The sequence below is a fragment of the Lepisosteus platostomus genome, unplaced genomic scaffold (genome assembly GCF_059453375.1).
Source record: "Lepisosteus platostomus isolate fLepPlt1 unplaced genomic scaffold, fLepPlt1.hap1 Scaffold_47_H1, whole genome shotgun sequence".
NCBI lineage: Eukaryota > Metazoa > Chordata > Actinopteri > Semionotiformes > Lepisosteidae > Lepisosteus > Lepisosteus platostomus.
The window spans coordinates 307,938-327,606 of record NW_028291667.1 but is presented as its reverse complement, the minus strand read 5'-3'; the positions used below and the strand labels follow the sequence as shown (position 1 = coordinate 327,606).

Here is a 19,669-nt window from a genome sequence, read left to right as displayed (position 1 = left end):
ATATATGTGTTTAAAGGCGATATACTGTATAAAAGCGCTGACTCTTATGGAATGTGTTCCGCCAGGGATTCAAAAATGTTTATTTTTTTTAATCGCGTATCTAAGGAAAATTGCAGTATAACTTTGTTCATGCACATCATTATACAGTATCTCATTTTGTATTTCTATAGAAAAAAATCGTTTGCCCAGCCACTATTGTTGTTATTGTTTTTATCCTGTAAAGCGCTTTGAGGAGCACAGCTTTCTCACCACTTAGATTACTTTTTGACACCATCCTTACACAAAGCAGAAACTGATTGTATTTTCCGATGACATACAAGTGAAAAGATTAATCGTCTTTTTTCTGAACCAGGGAAAATCTGATCATGTTTCTCTATAACAATAATAAAAAACTTTATTTTACATATCACCTTTAAAAGTGGCATCTCAAAACAATACAGTAGATGTAAACCACAGATTACAAAGTAAATACCCAGACAAACGCAAACGCGTTTTTAATAAAATGCTTTCATTCATTCAACAGAGAGAGAGCGTAAAACCTGGGTGTAACAGCTGTTCCTTTTTCTGATCACTCGCTCTCTGGATAAATGTCTCGCCTGTCCAGTTCTTTGTTTTCCTAATTTGCCAATTATGCCTGCTGTGATCCACTCCTACCCTCACACCTAAAGAAGACTATTTTAAATTTCTTTGCGCATAAATTTTATTGCACATAAAGGTGATATGTAAAATAATGTTTTTTTTTATTGTTGTTATAGAGAAACATGATCAGATTTTCCCTGGTTCTTCCTGTGCGTGCAGTAGTTACAAAGTTGAACGTCTTTACACGATCTGCTGCAGTTTTCAGTGGGCGGGCTTTGTCAGATGGCTTGGAAAAACGCACTGTGTTTCGGCTCGGGAAACATCATGAGCAGTGTCCTGCATGTTTTCTGTGTATAGCTGTCTTTTAACGCATACAGAATTCATTCGAAATCATTGATTTCTCCAATTAACAAGGGTCCCTTTTTGAACCTGCCAGAAGCATTCTTTCAATGTAACAGATTTACTCCGGGGAAAGGCAGCATGACATTGAGAGTAGCTCAAGCTTTCAGCACCCGTATCGGACTGCATGTTTGCAGACACCGCTCAGAATCCCCTGTAAGATTCTCTTTCAATTCCGTTTTGCAGTGCTTTAGCTCTTTCAAAAGGCTTCGCTTTGCTAGTCACAATCCAAGGCTCATGACAGCATTTGAAAACATTTTTCTGCTTGGAAGGCAGCTATGCTCACCACTATACCACCAACGCACGCCCACAGGAGGCCTGCAGGACACCACCAGAGAATGCTCACGATTTCGGAAGCTGTCTCCGGGACGTGCTGATTCCACACATCCTGAATAAATCATGATATTCTTAGTTGCTGTAGCTAGACGTTCAAATGAGTTTCATGGCCAGATGGACTGTTTCCTCCAGCGGTATAGTATTGCAGTGAGACAGCACGATGCCTGCAAGACTATGTCACGCTACACGCCACAGATTGTGTTTGTCCGTTCGTGTCAGTCGTCCTGCAGCCACGGGAAGTGGGACACAAACATGCTGCAATGCTTTCAGGACGTTAGGATTTGTTTGTGCAACATCCAAGAAGAGTACTTGTGGCTTGAATGTGAACTGTACGTGCCCGCCCCCTTTCCTCTGTAGTGCATGAGTTCCTCCCGGCATGCCCTTCGTCATTGTTCTGTCATCTTGTATTTAAAGGGTTGTATTTCTGCTGCTAAAAAGAAGCAACGGTTTTCTCACAACGCCCTTTGTTCCCAACGGAGCCCTTGTCTGTCATGAAATTCTTCAAAACCTCAAGCTAGAAGAAGAAGAACACGACAAATATGAAGCGTTACCGCAACGACATGCCATGGGACGATCGATAACGATTTCCATAGGATCCCCGCGGTTGCCTGGCAACCGTCAGCTTTGCGCAGTGGCAGTATCGTAGCCTGTGAGGTTTAGCCGAGGCGTGATTATTGCTAGTTGAAAACTTTTCCCAATACCCCGCTTCCGCCGGTTTGCAATACAATCGGCGAAAGCAATTTTTGACAGTCTCGTCAGAGACTGAGCAAGGTGTTTAAAGACAGATTTGGTCATGGTGACATCATGGTAGAAAGAAACGAGCTTGTTACGTCTCAACAGAAACGCTCTTTAGCTCTTTCAGCGTTATGCAGAGAACAGCGTCTGTCGAGATCACTTTTGAGTCAGCGCGAAACGCCGTGTGCTGTCAGTTTGATTTCATATTGCTCGTCGCGGCGCCCGGCTTTTGTTTGTCAAAGTTAGGTTGCGCTTCTTCATGCTGCATCGTCGGCATGAGTGGAGCTTTTTAAACGTCTGTACTTACTGTATATGGTTTATATACAGTATATGGCTGGTCTCGGTACTTTAAAGAAAACATACACGAAAGATGGTTTCATTATGACCAGTATCGGTCTTGAGATATTTTTAACTTGATTTACAGAAGCGCGAAACGGTATGCCCAGGGCGTTTTAGTTTTCGTTTTGTTTTAATGCAGTGCAGTGGATTGATTAGAGATATCAAGTACATACAAGTCATTTTTTAAATGTTGTAGTTCGTCTTGTAAAAATGTTACAAGTACATAATCTGTCAACAATTACACAGGTTCTGTTTCCATATTGCGAATTTTGGTTACGTAATATTATTTTCTAATTTCACGTTGTGAATATATGATTTGGGCAAACAGAGCCGCAAAGAAGTACATTATGGGTTGTTGTTTTTTTTTTGCAGTTTTATCTAGAACAAGCGATGCTTAACCCTTTGTCTGATTCTTGTGAAACTATCCACACGACAGTTACCTAGGAGTTGACTTCAGTGATGTCACTGATGGGATGTTTCTAAAAATCCATCCACTGTAAAACGTCTTCTCCACTTGTCCTGCATATGTATTCGCTAATGAAGCTGTGTGTTCTGAGCCTGGATCTCTACATTTCTGTATGAACCAGCTTAGAGGGCTAAAGACAGCTTGTGTTTAAATTTAGTGTAAGGTAATTTATGCTTCTAAACTCATGGTCAGCATTTATTATTGTACTGTGCTGTAAACTTCTTCTGTGCCTAATTACATTATTTTATAGCTTTATCAAATTTGTACATTGTCGATAATGTTTCTGTAGTTTTCAGCCCTCAGCATGCGACTGGTGGTGCTGTGGGTTAGGTTCCTGACTTCCATGTCACATGGTCTGTGATTGAATCCCATGGAACTATGACTTTATTTTTTAACAAACATTTCTTTGAAAAAATTAAACGTTTCCCTGGGTCAGAGATTAAATAAAACCTCACTCACACCAAACAAATTTATATTTCTAAATATCACAACATGATCGAATTTAAGTCTTTTTAATAACAATGAATAGTCACCTATGCGTTACAAAATAAACATTTATATTGATTTGAATCACGTTTTGATTTAAATCGTAAACGCGTGTTTAAATATATGTGTTTAAAGGCGACATACTGTATAAAAGCGCTGATTCTTATGGAATGTGTTCCGCCAGGGATTCACATTTTTTTATTTTTTTTAATCGCGTATCTAAGGAAAATTGCAGTATAACTTTGTTCATGCACATCATTATACAGTATCTCATTTTGTATTTCTATAAAAAAAAATCGTTTGCCCAGCCACTATTGTTGTTATTGTTTTTATCCTGTAAAGCGCTTTGAGGAGCACAGCTTTCTCACCACTTAGATTACTTTTTGACACCATCCTTACACAAAGCAGAAACTGATTGTATTTTCCGATGACATACAAGTGAAAAGATTACAGATTTTAATCGTCTTTTTTCTGAACCAGGGAAAATCTGATCATGTTTCTCTATAACAATAATAAAAAACTTTATTTTACATATCACCTTTAAAAGTGGCATCTCAAAACAATACAGTAGATGTAAACCACAGATTACAAAGTAAATACCCAGACAAACGCAAACGCGTTTTTAATAAAATGCTTTCATTCATTCAACAGAGAGAGAGAGCGTAAAACCTGGGTGTAACAGCTGTTCCTTTTTCTGATCACTCGCTCTCTGGATAAATGTCTCGCCTGTCCAGTTCTTTGTTTTCCTAATTTGCCAATTATGCCTGCTGTGATCCACTCCTACCCTCACACCTAAAGAAGACTATTTTAAATTTCTTTGCGCATAAATTTTATTGCACATAAAGGTGATATGTAAAATAATGTTTTTTTTTATTGTTGTTATAGAGAAACATGATCAGATTTTCCCTGGTTCTTCCTGTGCGTGCAGTAGTTACAAAGTTGAACGTCTTTACACGATCTGCTGCAGTTTTCAGTGGGCGGGCTTTGTCAGATGGCTTGGAAAAACGCACTGTGTTTCGGCTCGGGAAACATCATGAGCAGTGTCCTGCATGTTTTCTGTGTATAGCTGTCTTTTAACGCATACAGAATTCATTCGAAATCATTGATTTCTCCAATTAACAAGGGTCCCTTTTTGAACCTGCCAGAAGCATTCTTTCAATGTAACAGATTTACTCCGGGGAAAGGCAGCATGACATTGAGAGTAGCTCAAGCTTTCAGCACCCGTATCGGACTGCATGTTTGCAGACACCGCTCAGAATCCCCTGTAAGATTCTCTTTCAATTCCGTTTTGCAGTGCTTTAGCTCTTTCAAAAGGCTTCGCTTTGCTAGTCACAATCCAAGGCTCATGACAGCATTTGAAAACATTTTTCTGCTTGGAAGGCAGCTATGCTCACCACTATACCACCAACGCACGCCCACAGGAGGCCTGCAGGACACCACCAGAGAATGCTCACGATTTCGGAAGCTGTCTCCGGGACGTGCTGATTCCACACATCCTGAATAAATCATGATATTGTTATTTGCTGTAGCTAGACGTTCAAATGAGTTTCATGGCCAGATGGACTGTTTCCTCCAGCGGTATAGTATTGCAGTGAGACAGCACGATGCCTGCAAGACTATGTCACGCTACACGCCACAGATTGTGTTTGTCCGTTCGTGTCAGTCGTCCTGCAGCCACGAGAAGTGGGACACAAACATGCTGCAATGCTTTCAGGACGTTAGGATTTGTTTGTGCAACATCCAAGAAGAGTACTTGTGGCTTGAATGTGAACTGTACGTGCCCGCCCCCTTTCCTCTGTAGTGCATGAGTTCCTCCCGGCATGCCCTTCGTCATTGTTCTGTCATCTTGTATTTAAAGGGTTGTATTTCTGCTGCTAAAAAGAAGCAACGGTTTTCTCACAACGCCCTTTGTTCCCAACGGAGCCCTTGTCTGTCATGAAATTCTTCAAAACCTCAAGCTAGAAGAAGAAGAACACGACAAATATGAAGCGTTACCGCAACGACATGCCATGGGACGATCGATAACGATTTCCATAGGATCCCCGCGGTTGCCTGGCAACCGTCAGCTTTGCGCAGTGGCAGTATCGTAGCCTGTGAGGTTTAGCCGAGGCGCGATTATTGCTAGTTGAAAACTTTTCCCAATACCCCGCTTCCGCCGGTTTGCAATACAATCGGCGAAAGCAATTTTTGACAGTCTCGTCAGAGACTGAGCAAGGTGTTTTAAGACAGATTTGGTCATGGTGACATCATGGTAGAAAGAAACGAGCTTGTTACGTCTCAACAGAAACGCTCTTTAGCTCTTTCAGCGTTATGCAGAGAACAGCGTCTGTCGAGATCACTTTTGAGTCAGCGCGAAACGCCGTGTGCTGTCAGTTTGATTTCATATTGCTCGTCGCGGCGCCCGGCTTTTGTCTGTCAAACGTTAGGTTGCGCTTCTTCATGCTGCATCGTCGGCATGAGTGGAGCTTTTTAAACGTCTGTACTTACTGTATATGGTATATATACAGTATATGGCTGGTCTCGGTACTTTAAAGAAAACATACACGAAAGATGGTTTCATTATGACCAGTATCGGTCTTGAGATATTTTTAACTTGATTTACAGAAGCGCGAAACGGTATGCCCAGGGCGTTTTAGTTTTCGTTTTGTTTTAATGCAGTGCAGTGGATTGATTAGAGATATCAAGTACATACAAGTCATTTTTTAAATGTTGTAGTTCGTCTTGTAAAAATGTTACAAGTACATAATCTGTCAACAATTACACAGGTTCTGTTTCCATATTGCGAATTTTGGTTACGTAATATTATTTTCTAATTTCACGTTGTGAATATATGATTTGGGCAAACAGAGCCGCAAAGAAGTACATTATGGGTTGTTGTTTTTTTTTTGCAGTTTTATCTAGAACAAGCGATGCTTAAACCTTTGTCTGATTCTTGTGAAACTATCCACACGACAGTTACCTAGGAGTTGACTTCAGTGATGTCACTGATGGGATGTTTCTAAAAATCCATCCACTGTAAAACGTCTTCTCCACTTGTCCTGCATATGTATTCGCTAATGAAGCTGTGTGTTCTGAGCCTGGATCTCTACATTTCTGTATGAACCAGCTTAGAGGGCTAAAGACAGCTTGTGTTTAAATTTAGTGTAAGGTAATTTATGCTTCTAAACTCATGGTCAGCATTTATTATTGTACTGTGCTGTAAACTTCTTCTGTGCCTAATTACATTATTTTATAGCTTTATCAAATTTGTACATTGTCGATAATGTTTCTGTAGTTTTCAGCCCTCAGCATGCGACTGGTGGTGCTGTGGGTTAGGTTCCTGACTTCCATGTCACATGGTCTGTGATTGAATCCCATGGAACTATGACTTTATTTTTTAACAAACATTTCTTTGAAAAAATTAAACGTTTCCCTGGGTCAGAGATTAAATAAAACCTCACTCGCACCAAACAAATTTATATTTCTAAATATCACAACATGATCGAATTTAAGTCTTTTTAATAACAATGAATAGTCACCTATGCGTTACAAAATAAACATTTATATTGATTTGAATCGCGTTTTGATTTAAATCGTAAACGCGTGTTTAAATATATGTGTTTAAAGGCGATATACTGTATAAAAGCGCTGACTCTTATGGAATGTGTTCCGCCAGGGATTCAAAAATGTTTATTTTTTTTAATCGCGTATCTAAGGAAAATTGCAGTATAACTTTGTTCATGCACATCATTATACAGTATCTCATTTTGTATTTCTATAGAAAAAAATCGTTTGCCCAGCCACTATTGTTGTTATTGTTTTTATCCTGTAAAGCGCTTTGAGGAGCACAGCTTTCTCACCACTTAGATTACTTTTTGACACCATCCTTACACAAAGCAGAAACTGATTGTATTTTCCGATGACATACAAGTGAAAAGATTAATCGTCTTTTTTCTGAACCAGGGAAAATCTGATCATGTTTCTCTATAACAATAATAAAAAACTTTATTTTACATATCACCTTTAAAAGTGGCATCTCAAAACAATACAGTAGATGTAAACCACAGATTACAAAGTAAATACCCAGACAAACGCAAACGCGTTTTTAATAAAATGCTTTCATTCATTCAACAGAGAGAGAGCGTAAAACCTGGGTGTAACAGCTGTTCCTTTTTCTGATCACTCGCTCTCTGGATAAATGTCTCGCCTGTCCAGTTCTTTGTTTTCCTAATTTGCCAATTATGCCTGCTGTGATCCACTCCTACCCTCACACCTAAAGAAGACTATTTTAAATTTCTTTGCGCATAAATTTTATTGCACATAAAGGTGATATGTAAAATAATGTTTTTTTTTATTGTTGTTATAGAGAAACATGATCAGATTTTCCCTGGTTCTTCCTGTGCGTGCAGTAGTTACAAAGTTGAACGTCTTTACACGATCTGCTGCAGTTTTCAGTGGGCGGGCTTTGTCAGATGGCTTGGAAAAACGCACTGTGTTTCGGCTCGGGAAACATCATGAGCAGTGTCCTGCATGTTTTCTGTGTATAGCTGTCTTTTAACGCATACAGAATTCATTCGAAATCATTGATTTCTCCAATTAACAAGGGTCCCTTTTTGAACCTGCCAGAAGCATTCTTTCAATGTAACAGATTTACTCCGGGGAAAGGCAGCATGACATTGAGAGTAGCTCAAGCTTTCAGCACCCGTATCGGACTGCATGTTTGCAGACACCGCTCAGAATCCCCTGTAAGATTCTCTTTCAATTCCGTTTTGCAGTGCTTTAGCTCTTTCAAAAGGCTTCGCTTTGCTAGTCACAATCCAAGGCTCATGACAGCATTTGAAAACATTTTTCTGCTTGGAAGGCAGCTATGCTCACCACTATACCACCAACGCACGCCCACAGGAGGCCTGCAGGACACCACCAGAGAATGCTCACGATTTCGGAAGCTGTCTCCGGGACGTGCTGATTCCACACATCCTGAATAAATCATGATATTGTTATTTGCTGTAGCTAGACGTTCAAATGAGTTTCATGGCCAGATGGACTGTTTCCTCCAGCGGTATAGTATTGCAGTGAGACAGCACGATGCCTGCAAGACTATGTCACGCTACACGCCACAGATTGTGTTTGTCCGTTCGTGTCAGTCGTCCTGCAGCCACGAGAAGTGGGACACAAACATGCTGCAATGCTTTCAGGACGTTAGGATTTGTTTGTGCAACATCCAAGAAGAGTACTTGTGGCTTGAATGTGAACTGTACGTGCCCGCCCCCTTTCCTCTGTAGTGCATGAGTTCCTCCCGGCATGCCCTTCGTCATTGTTCTGTCATCTTGTATTTAAAGGGTTGTATTTCTGCTGCTAAAAAGAAGCAACGGTTTTCTCACAACGCCCTTTGTTCCCAACGGAGCCCTTGTCTGTCATGAAATTCTTCAAAACCTCAAGCTAGAAGAAGAAGAACACGACAAATATGAAGCGTTACCGCAACGACATGCCATGGGACGATCGATAACGATTTCCATAGGATCCCCGCGGTTGCCTGGCAACCGTCAGCTTTGCGCAGTGGCAGTATCGTAGCCTGTGAGGTTTAGCCGAGGCGCGATTATTGCTAGTTGAAAACTTTTCCCAATACCCCGCTTCCGCCGGTTTGCAATACAATCGGCGAAAGCAATTTTTGACAGTCTCGTCAGAGACTGAGCAAGGTGTTTTAAGACAGATTTGGTCATGGTGACATCATGGTAGAAAGAAACGAGCTTGTTACGTCTCAACAGAAACGCTCTTTAGCTCTTTCAGCGTTATGCAGAGAACAGCGTCTGTCGAGATCACTTTTGAGTCAGCGCGAAACGCCGTGTGCTGTCAGTTTGATTTCATATTGCTCGTCGCGGCGCCCGGCTTTTGTCTGTCAAACGTTAGGTTGCGCTTCTTCATGCTGCATCGTCGGCATGAGTGGAGCTTTTTAAACGTCTGTACTTACTGTATATGGTATATATACAGTATATGGCTGGTCTCGGTACTTTAAAGAAAACATACACGAAAGATGGTTTCATTATGACCAGTATCGGTCTTGAGATATTTTTAACTTGATTTACAGAAGCGCGAAACGGTATGCCCAGGGCGTTTTAGTTTTCGTTTTGTTTTAATGCAGTGCAGTGGATTGATTAGAGATATCAAGTACATACAAGTCATTTTTTAAATGTTGTAGTTCGTCTTGTAAAAATGTTACAAGTACATAATCTGTCAACAATTACACAGGTTCTGTTTCCATATTGCGAATTTTGGTTACGTAATATTATTTTCTAATTTCACGTTGTGAATATATGATTTGGGCAAACAGAGCCGCAAAGAAGTACATTATGGGTTGTTGTTTTTTTTTTGCAGTTTTATCTAGAACAAGCGATGCTTAAACCTTTGTCTGATTCTTGTGAAACTATCCACACGACAGTTACCTAGGAGTTGACTTCAGTGATGTCACTGATGGGATGTTTCTAAAAATCCATCCACTGTAAAACGTCTTCTCCACTTGTCCTGCATATGTATTCGCTAATGAAGCTGTGTGTTCTGAGCCTGGATCTCTACATTTCTGTATGAACCAGCTTAGAGGGCTAAAGACAGCTTGTGTTTAAATTTAGTGTAAGGTAATTTATGCTTCTAAACTCATGGTCAGCATTTATTATTGTACTGTGCTGTAAACTTCTTCTGTGCCTAATTACATTATTTTATAGCTTTATCAAATTTGTACATTGTCGATAATGTTTCTGTAGTTTTCAGCCCTCAGCATGCGACTGGTGGTGCTGTGGGTTAGGTTCCTGACTTCCATGTCACATGGTCTGTGATTGAATCCCATGGAACTATGACTTTATTTTTTAACAAACATTTCTTTGAAAAAATTAAACGTTTCCCTGGGTCAGAGATTAAATAAAACCTCACTCGCACCAAACAAATTTATATTTCTAAATATCACAACATGATCGAATTTAAGTCTTTTTAATAACAATGAATAGTCACCTATGCGTTACAAAATAAACATTTATATTGATTTGAATCACGTTTTGATTTAAATCGTAAACGCGTGTTTAAATATATGTGTTTAAAGGCGACATACTGTATAAAAGCGCTGATTCTTATGGAATGTGTTCCGCCAGGGATTCACATTTTTTTATTTTTTTTAATCGCGTATCTAAGGAAAATTGCAGTATAACTTTGTTCATGCACATCATTATACAGTATCTCATTTTGTATTTCTATAAAAAAAAATCGTTTGCCCAGCCACTATTGTTGTTATTGTTTTTATCCTGTAAAGCGCTTTGAGGAGCACAGCTTTCTCACCACTTAGATTACTTTTTGACACCATCCTTACACAAAGCAGAAACTGATTGTATTTTCCGATGACATACAAGTGAAAAGATTACAGATTTTAATCGTCTTTTTTCTGAACCAGGGAAAATCTGATCATGTTTCTCTATAACAATAATAAAAAACTTTATTTTACATATCACCTTTAAAAGTGGCATCTCAAAACAATACAGTAGATGTAAACCACAGATTACAAAGTAAATACCCAGACAAACGCAAACGCGTTTTTAATAAAATGCTTTCATTCATTCAACAGAGAGAGAGAGCGTAAAACCTGGGTGTAACAGCTGTTCCTTTTTCTGATCACTCGCTCTCTGGATAAATGTCTCGCCTGTCCAGTTCTTTGTTTTCCTAATTTGCCAATTATGCCTGCTGTGATCCACTCCTACCCTCACACCTAAAGAAGACTATTTTAAATTTCTTTGCGCATAAATTTTATTGCACATAAAGGTGATATGTAAAATAATGTTTTTTTTTATTGTTGTTATAGAGAAACATGATCAGATTTTCCCTGGTTCTTCCTGTGCGTGCAGTAGTTACAAAGTTGAACGTCTTTACACGATCTGCTGCAGTTTTCAGTGGGCGGGCTTTGTCAGATGGCTTGGAAAAACGCACTGTGTTTCGGCTCGGGAAACATCATGAGCAGTGTCCTGCATGTTTTCTGTGTATAGCTGTCTTTTAACGCATACAGAATTCATTCGAAATCATTGATTTCTCCAATTAACAAGGGTCCCTTTTTGAACCTGCCAGAAGCATTCTTTCAATGTAACAGATTTACTCCGGGGAAAGGCAGCATGACATTGAGAGTAGCTCAAGCTTTCAGCACCCGTATCGGACTGCATGTTTGCAGACACCGCTCAGAATCCCCTGTAAGATTCTCTTTCAATTCCGTTTTGCAGTGCTTTAGCTCTTTCAAAAGGCTTCGCTTTGCTAGTCACAATCCAAGGCTCATGACAGCATTTGAAAACATTTTTCTGCTTGGAAGGCAGCTATGCTCACCACTATACCACCAACGCACGCCCACAGGAGGCCTGCAGGACACCACCAGAGAATGCTCACGATTTCGGAAGCTGTCTCCGGGACGTGCTGATTCCACACATCCTGAATAAATCATGATATTGTTATTTGCTGTAGCTAGACGTTCAAATGAGTTTCATGGCCAGATGGACTGTTTCCTCCAGCGGTATAGTATTGCAGTGAGACAGCACGATGCCTGCAAGACTATGTCACGCTACACGCCACAGATTGTGTTTGTCCGTTCGTGTCAGTCGTCCTGCAGCCACGAGAAGTGGGACACAAACATGCTGCAATGCTTTCAGGACGTTAGGATTTGTTTGTGCAACATCCAAGAAGAGTACTTGTGGCTTGAATGTGAACTGTACGTGCCCGCCCCCTTTCCTCTGTAGTGCATGAGTTCCTCCCGGCATGCCCTTCGTCATTGTTCTGTCATCTTGTATTTAAAGGGTTGTATTTCTGCTGCTAAAAAGAAGCAACGGTTTTCTCACAACGCCCTTTGTTCCCAACGGAGCCCTTGTCTGTCATGAAATTCTTCAAAACCTCAAGCTAGAAGAAGAAGAACACGACAAATATGAAGCGTTACCGCAACGACATGCCATGGGACGATCGATAACGATTTCCATAGGATCCCCGCGGTTGCCTGGCAACCGTCAGCTTTGCGCAGTGGCAGTATCGTAGCCTGTGAGGTTTAGCCGAGGCGCGATTATTGCTAGTTGAAAACTTTTCCCAATACCCCGCTTCCGCCGGTTTGCAATACAATCGGCGAAAGCAATTTTTGACAGTCTCGTCAGAGACTGAGCAAGGTGTTTTAAGACAGATTTGGTCATGGTGACATCATGGTAGAAAGAAACGAGCTTGTTACGTCTCAACAGAAACGCTCTTTAGCTCTTTCAGCGTTATGCAGAGAACAGCGTCTGTCGAGATCACTTTTGAGTCAGCGCGAAACGCCGTGTGCTGTCAGTTTGATTTCATATTGCTCGTCGCGGCGCCCGGCTTTTGTCTGTCAAACGTTAGGTTGCGCTTCTTCATGCTGCATCGTCGGCATGAGTGGAGCTTTTTAAACGTCTGTACTTACTGTATATGGTATATATACAGTATATGGCTGGTCTCGGTACTTTAAAGAAAACATACACGAAAGATGGTTTCATTATGACCAGTATCGGTCTTGAGATATTTTTAACTTGATTTACAGAAGCGCGAAACGGTATGCCCAGGGCGTTTTAGTTTTCGTTTTGTTTTAATGCAGTGCAGTGGATTGATTAGAGATATCAAGTACATACAAGTCATTTTTTAAATGTTGTAGTTCGTCTTGTAAAAATGTTACAAGTACATAATCTGTCAACAATTACACAGGTTCTGTTTCCATATTGCGAATTTTGGTTACGTAATATTATTTTCTAATTTCACGTTGTGAATATATGATTTGGGCAAACAGAGCCGCAAAGAAGTACATTATGGGTTGTTGTTTTTTTTTTGCAGTTTTATCTAGAACAAGCGATGCTTAAACCTTTGTCTGATTCTTGTGAAACTATCCACACGACAGTTACCTAGGAGTTGACTTCAGTGATGTCACTGATGGGATGTTTCTAAAAATCCATCCACTGTAAAACGTCTTCTCCACTTGTCCTGCATATGTATTCGCTAATGAAGCTGTGTGTTCTGAGCCTGGATCTCTACATTTCTGTATGAACCAGCTTAGAGGGCTAAAGACAGCTTGTGTTTAAATTTAGTGTAAGGTAATTTATGCTTCTAAACTCATGGTCAGCATTTATTATTGTACTGTGCTGTAAACTTCTTCTGTGCCTAATTACATTATTTTATAGCTTTATCAAATTTGTACATTGTCGATAATGTTTCTGTAGTTTTCAGCCCTCAGCATGCGACTGGTGGTGCTGTGGGTTAGGTTCCTGACTTCCATGTCACATGGTCTGTGATTGAATCCCATGGAACTATGACTTTATTTTTTAACAAACATTTCTTTGAAAAAATTAAACGTTTCCCTGGGTCAGAGATTAAATAAAACCTCACTCGCACCAAACAAATTTATATTTCTAAATATCACAACATGATCGAATTTAAGTCTTTTTAATAACAATGAATAGTCACCTATGCGTTACAAAATAAACATTTATATTGATTTGAATCACGTTTTGATTTAAATCGTAAACGCGTGTTTAAATATATGTGTTTAAAGGCGACATACTGTATAAAAGCGCTGATTCTTATGGAATGTGTTCCGCCAGGGATTCACATTTTTTTATTTTTTTTAATCGCGTATCTAAGGAAAATTGCAGTATAACTTTGTTCATGCACATCATTATACAGTATCTCATTTTGTATTTCTATAAAAAAAAATCGTTTGCCCAGCCACTATTGTTGTTATTGTTTTTATCCTGTAAAGCGCTTTGAGGAGCACAGCTTTCTCACCACTTAGATTACTTTTTGACACCATCCTTACACAAAGCAGAAACTGATTGTATTTTCCGATGACATACAAGTGAAAAGATTAATCGTCTTTTTTCTGAACCAGGGAAAATCTGATCATGTTTCTCTATAACAATAATAAAAAACTTTATTTTACATATCACCTTTAAAAGTGGCATCTCAAAACAATACAGTAGATGTAAACCACAGATTACAAAGTAAATACCCAGACAAACGCAAACGCGTTTTTAATAAAATGCTTTCATTCATTCAACAGAGAGAGAGCGTAAAACCTGGGTGTAACAGCTGTTCCTTTTTCTGATCACTCGCTCTCTGGATAAATGTCTCGCCTGTCCAGTTCTTTGTTTTCCTAATTTGCCAATTATGCCTGCTGTGATCCACTCCTACCCTCACACCTAAAGAAGACTATTTTAAATTTCTTTGCGCATAAATTTTATTGCACATAAAGGTGATATGTAAAATAATGTTTTTTTTTATTGTTGTTATAGAGAAACATGATCAGATTTTCCCTGGTTCTTCCTGTGCGTGCAGTAGTTACAAAGTTGAACGTCTTTACACGATCTGCTGCAGTTTTCAGTGGGCGGGCTTTGTCAGATGGCTTGGAAAAACGCACTGTGTTTCGGCTCGGGAAACATCATGAGCAGTGTCCTGCATGTTTTCTGTGTATAGCTGTCTTTTAACGCATACAGAATTCATTCGAAATCATTGATTTCTCCAATTAACAAGGGTCCCTTTTTGAACCTGCCAGAAGCATTCTTTCAATGTAACAGATTTACTCCGGGGAAAGGCAGCATGACATTGAGAGTAGCTCAAGCTTTCAGCACCCGTATCGGACTGCATGTTTGCAGACACCGCTCAGAATCCCCTGTAAGATTCTCTTTCAATTCCGTTTTGCAGTGCTTTAGCTCTTTCAAAAGGCTTCGCTTTGCTAGTCACAATCCAAGGCTCATGACAGCATTTGAAAACATTTTTCTGCTTGGAAGGCAGCTATGCTCACCACTATACCACCAACGCACGCCCACAGGAGGCCTGCAGGACACCACCAGAGAATGCTCACGATTTCGGAAGCTGTCTCCGGGACGTGCTGATTCCACACATCCTGAATAAATCATGATATTGTTATTTGCTGTAGCTAGACGTTCAAATGAGTTTCATGGCCAGATGGACTGTTTCCTCCAGCGGTATAGTATTGCAGTGAGACAGCACGATGCCTGCAAGACTATGTCACGCTACACGCCACAGATTGTGTTTGTCCGTTCGTGTCAGTCGTCCTGCAGCCACGAGAAGTGGGACACAAACATGCTGCAATGCTTTCAGGACGTTAGGATTTGTTTGTGCAACATCCAAGAAGAGTACTTGTGGCTTGAATGTGAACTGTACGTGCCCGCCCCCTTTCCTCTGTAGTGCATGAGTTCCTCCCGGCATGCCCTTCGTCATTGTTCTGTCATCTTGTATTTAAAGGGTTGTATTTCTGCTGCTAAAAAGAAGCAACGGTTTTCTCACAACGCCCTTTGTTCCCAACGGAGCCCTTGTCTGTCATGAAATTCTTCAAAACCTCAAGCTAGAAGAAGAAGAACACGACAAATATGAAGCGTTACCGCAACGACATGCCATGGGACGATCGATAACGATTTCCATAGGATCCCCGCGGTTGCCTGGCAACCGTCAGCTTTGCGCAGTGGCAGTATCGTAGCCTGTGAGGTTTAGCCGAGGCGCGATTATTGCTAGTTGAAAACTTTTCCCAATACCCCGCTTCCGCCGGTTTGCAATACAATCGGCGAAAGCAATTTTTGACAGTCTCGTCAGAGACTGAGCAAGGTGTTTTAAGACAGATTTGGTCATGGTGACATCATGGTAGAAAGAAACGAGCTTGTTACGTCTCAACAGAAACGCTCTTTAGCTCTTTCAGCGTTATGCAGAGAACAGCGTCTGTCGAGATCACTTTTGAGTCAGCGCGAAACGCCGTGTGCTGTCAGTTTGATTTCATATTGCTCGTCGCGGCGCCCGGCTTTTGTCTGTCAAACGTTAGGTTGCGCTTCTTCATGCTGCATCGTCGGCATGAGTGGAGCTTTTTAAACGTCTGTACTTACTGTATATGGTATATATACAGTATATGGCTGGTCTCGGTACTTTAAAGAAAACATACACGAAAGATGGTTTCATTATGACCAGTATCGTTCTTGAGATATTTTTAACTTGATTTACAGAAGCGCGAAACGGTATGCCCAGGGCGTTTTAGTTTTCGTTTTGTTTTAATGCAGTGCAGTGGATTGATTAGAGATATCAAGTACATACAAGTCATTTTTTAAATGTTGTAGTTCGTCTTGTAAAAATGTTACAAGTACATAATCTGTCAACAATTACACAGGTTCTGTTTCCATATTGCGAATTTTGGTTACGTAATATTATTTTCTAATTTCACGTTGTGAATATATGATTTGGGCAAACAGAGCCGCAAAGAAGTACATTATGGGTTGTTGTTTTTTTTTTGCAGTTTTATCTAGAACAAGCGATGCTTAAACCTTTGTCTGATTCTTGTGAAACTATCCACACGACAGTTACCTAGGAGTTGACTTCAGTGATGTCACTGATGGGATGTTTCTAAAAATCCATCCACTGTAAAACGTCTTCTCCACTTGTCCTGCATATGTATTCGCTAATGAAGCTGTGTGTTCTGAGCCTGGATCTCTACATTTCTGTATGAACCAGGTTAGAGGGCTAAAGACAGCTTGTGTTTAAATTTAGTGTAAGGTAATTTATGCTTCTAAACTCATGGTCAGCATTTATTATTGTACTGTGCTGTAAACTTCTTCTGTGCCTAATTACATTATTTTATAGCTTTATCAAATTTGTACATTGTCGATAATGTTTCTGTAGTTTTCAGCCCTCAGCATGCGACTGGTGGTGCTGTGGGTTAGGTTCCTGACTTCCATGTCACATGGTCTGTGATTGAATCCCATGGAACTATGACTTTATTTTTTAACAAACATTTCTTTGAAAAAATTAAACGTTTCCCTGGGTCAGAAATTAAATAAAACCTCACTCGCACCAAACAAATTTATATTTCTAAATATCACAACATGATCGAATTTAAGTCTTTTTAATAACAATGAATAGTCACCTATGCGTTACAAAATAAACATTTATATTGATTTGAATCACGTTTTGATTTAAATCGTAAACGCGTGTTTAAATATATGTGTTTAAAGGCGACATACTGTATAAAAGCGCTGATTCTTATGGAATGTGTTCCGCCAGGGATTCACATTTTTTTATTTTTTTTAATCGCGTATCTAAGGAAAATTGCAGTATAACTTTGTTCATGCACATCATTATACAGTATCTCATTTTGTATTTCTATAAAAAAAAATCGTTTGCCCAGCCACTATTGTTGTTATTGTTTTTATCCTGTAAAGCGCTTTGAGGAGCACAGCTTTCTCACCACTTAGATTACTTTTTGACACCATCCTTACACAAAGCAGAAACTGATTGTATTTTCCGATGACATACAAGTGAAAAGATTACAGATTTTAATCGTCTTTTTTCTGAACCAGGGAAAATCTGATCATGTTTCTCTATAACAATAATAAAAAACTTTATTTTACATATCACCTTTAAAAGTGGCATCTCAAAACAATACAGTAGATGTAAACCACAGATTACAAAGTAAATACCCAGACAAACGCAAACGCGTTTTTAATAAAATGCTTTCATTCATTCAACAGAGAGAGAGAGCGTAAAACCTGGGTGTAACAGCTGTTCCTTTTTCTGATCACTCGCTCTCTGGATAAATGTCTCGCCTGTCCAGTTCTTTGTTTTCCTAATTTGCCAATTATGCCTGCTGTGATCCACTCCTACCCTCACACCTAAAGAAGACTATTTTAAATTTCTTTGCGCATAAATTTTATTGCACATAAAGGTGATATGTAAAATAATGTTTTTTTTTATTGTTGTTATAGAGAAACATGATCAGATTTTCCCTGGTTCTTCCTGTGCGTGCAGTAGTTACAAAGTTGAACGTCTTTACACGATCTGCTGCAGTTTTCAGTGGGCGGGCTTTGTCAGATGGCTTGGAAAAACGCACTGTGTTTCGGCTCGGGAAACATCATGAGCAGTGTCCTGCATGTTTTCTGTGTATAGCTGTCTTTTAACGCATACAGAATTCATTCGAAATCATTGATTTCTCCAATTAACAAGGGTCCCTTTTTGAACCTGCCAGAAGCATTCTTTCAATGTAACAGATTTACTCCGGGGAAAGGCAGCATGACATTGAGAGTAGCTCAAGCTTTCAGCACCCGTATCGGACTGCATGTTTGCAGACACCGCTCAGAATCCCCTGTAAGATTCTCTTTCAATTCCGTTTTGCAGTGCTTTAGCTCTTTCAAAAGGCTTCGCTTTGCTAGTCACAATCCAAGGCTCATGACAGCATTTGAAAACATTTTTCTGCTTGGAAGGCAGCTATGCTCACCACTATACCACCAACGCACGCCCACAGGAGGCCTGCAGGACACCACCAGAGAATGCTCACGATTTCGGAAGCTGTCTCCGGGACGTGCTGATTCCACACATCCTGAATAAATCATGATATTGTTATTTGCTGTAGCTAGACGTTCAAATGAGTTTCATGGCCAGATGGACTGTTTCCTCCAGCGGTATAGTATTGCAGTGAGACAGCACGATGCCTGCAAGACTATGTCACGCTACACGCCACAGATTGTGTTTGTCCGTTCGTGTCAGTCGTCCTGCAGCCACGAGAAGTGGGACACAAACATGCTGCAATGCTTTCAGGACGTTAGGATTTGTTTGTGCAACATCCGAGAAGAGTACTTGTGGCTTGAATGTGAACTGTACGTGCCCACCCCCTTTCCTCTGTAGTGCATGAGTTCCTCCCGGCATGCCCTTCGTCATTGTTCTGTCATCTTGTATTTAAAGGGTTGTATTTCTGCTGCTAAAAAGAAGCAACGGTTTTCTCACAACGCCCTTTGTTCCCAACGGAGCCCTTGTCTGTCATGAAATTCTTCAAAACCTCAAGCTAGAAGAAGAAGAACACGACAAATATGAAGCGTTACCGCAACGACATGCCATGGGATGATCGATAACGATTTCCATAGGATCCCCGCGGTTGCCTGGCAACCGTCAGCTTTGCGCAGTGGCAGTATCGTAGCCTGTGAGGTTTAGCTGAGGCGCGATTATTGCTAGTTGAAAACTTTTCCCAATACCCCGCTTCCGCCGGTTTGCAATACAATCGGCGAAAGCAATTTTTGACAGTCTCGTCAGAGACTGAGCAAGGTGTTTAAAGACAGATTTGGTCATGGTGACATCATGGTAGAAAGAAACGAGCTTGTTACGTCTCAACAGAAACGCTCTTTAGCTCTTTCAGCGTTATGCAGAGAACAGCGTCTGTCGAGATCACTTTTGAGTCAGCGCGAAACGCCGTGTGCTGTCAGTTTGATTTCATATTGCTCGTCGCGGCGCCCGGCTTTTGTCTGTCAAACGTTAGGTTGCGCTTCTTCATGCTGCATCGTCGGCATGAGTGGAGCT

General features: G+C 40.4%; 6 non-coding genes across 6 annotated transcripts; all 6 read left to right on the top strand.

The window, feature by feature from the left end:
• Positions 1–1,934: 1,934 nt before the first annotated feature.
• LOC148633401 (U4 spliceosomal RNA) lies at positions 1,935–2,076 on the top strand. Its single transcript, XR_015934013.1, has one exon. It is a non-coding gene; the product is annotated as a U4 spliceosomal RNA (small nuclear RNA).
• Positions 2,077–5,404: 3,328 nt separating this feature from the next.
• Positions 5,405–5,546, top strand: LOC148633400 (U4 spliceosomal RNA). The gene has a single exon (XR_015934008.1). It is a non-coding gene; the product is annotated as a U4 spliceosomal RNA (small nuclear RNA).
• A 3,318-nt stretch (positions 5,547–8,864) lies between these two features.
• LOC148633399 (U4 spliceosomal RNA) lies at positions 8,865–9,006 on the top strand. The gene has a single exon (XR_015934007.1). It is a non-coding gene; the product is annotated as a U4 spliceosomal RNA (small nuclear RNA).
• A 3,329-nt stretch (positions 9,007–12,335) lies between these two features.
• LOC148633398 (U4 spliceosomal RNA) lies at positions 12,336–12,477 on the top strand. Its single transcript, XR_015934006.1, has one exon. It is a non-coding gene; the product is annotated as a U4 spliceosomal RNA (small nuclear RNA).
• Positions 12,478–15,795: 3,318 nt separating this feature from the next.
• Positions 15,796–15,937, top strand: LOC148633397 (U4 spliceosomal RNA). Its single transcript, XR_015934005.1, has one exon. It is a non-coding gene; the product is annotated as a U4 spliceosomal RNA (small nuclear RNA).
• A 3,329-nt stretch (positions 15,938–19,266) lies between these two features.
• On the top strand, positions 19,267–19,408 carry LOC148633396 (U4 spliceosomal RNA). The gene has a single exon (XR_015933948.1). It is a non-coding gene; the product is annotated as a U4 spliceosomal RNA (small nuclear RNA).
• Positions 19,409–19,669: the final 261 nt, after the last annotated feature.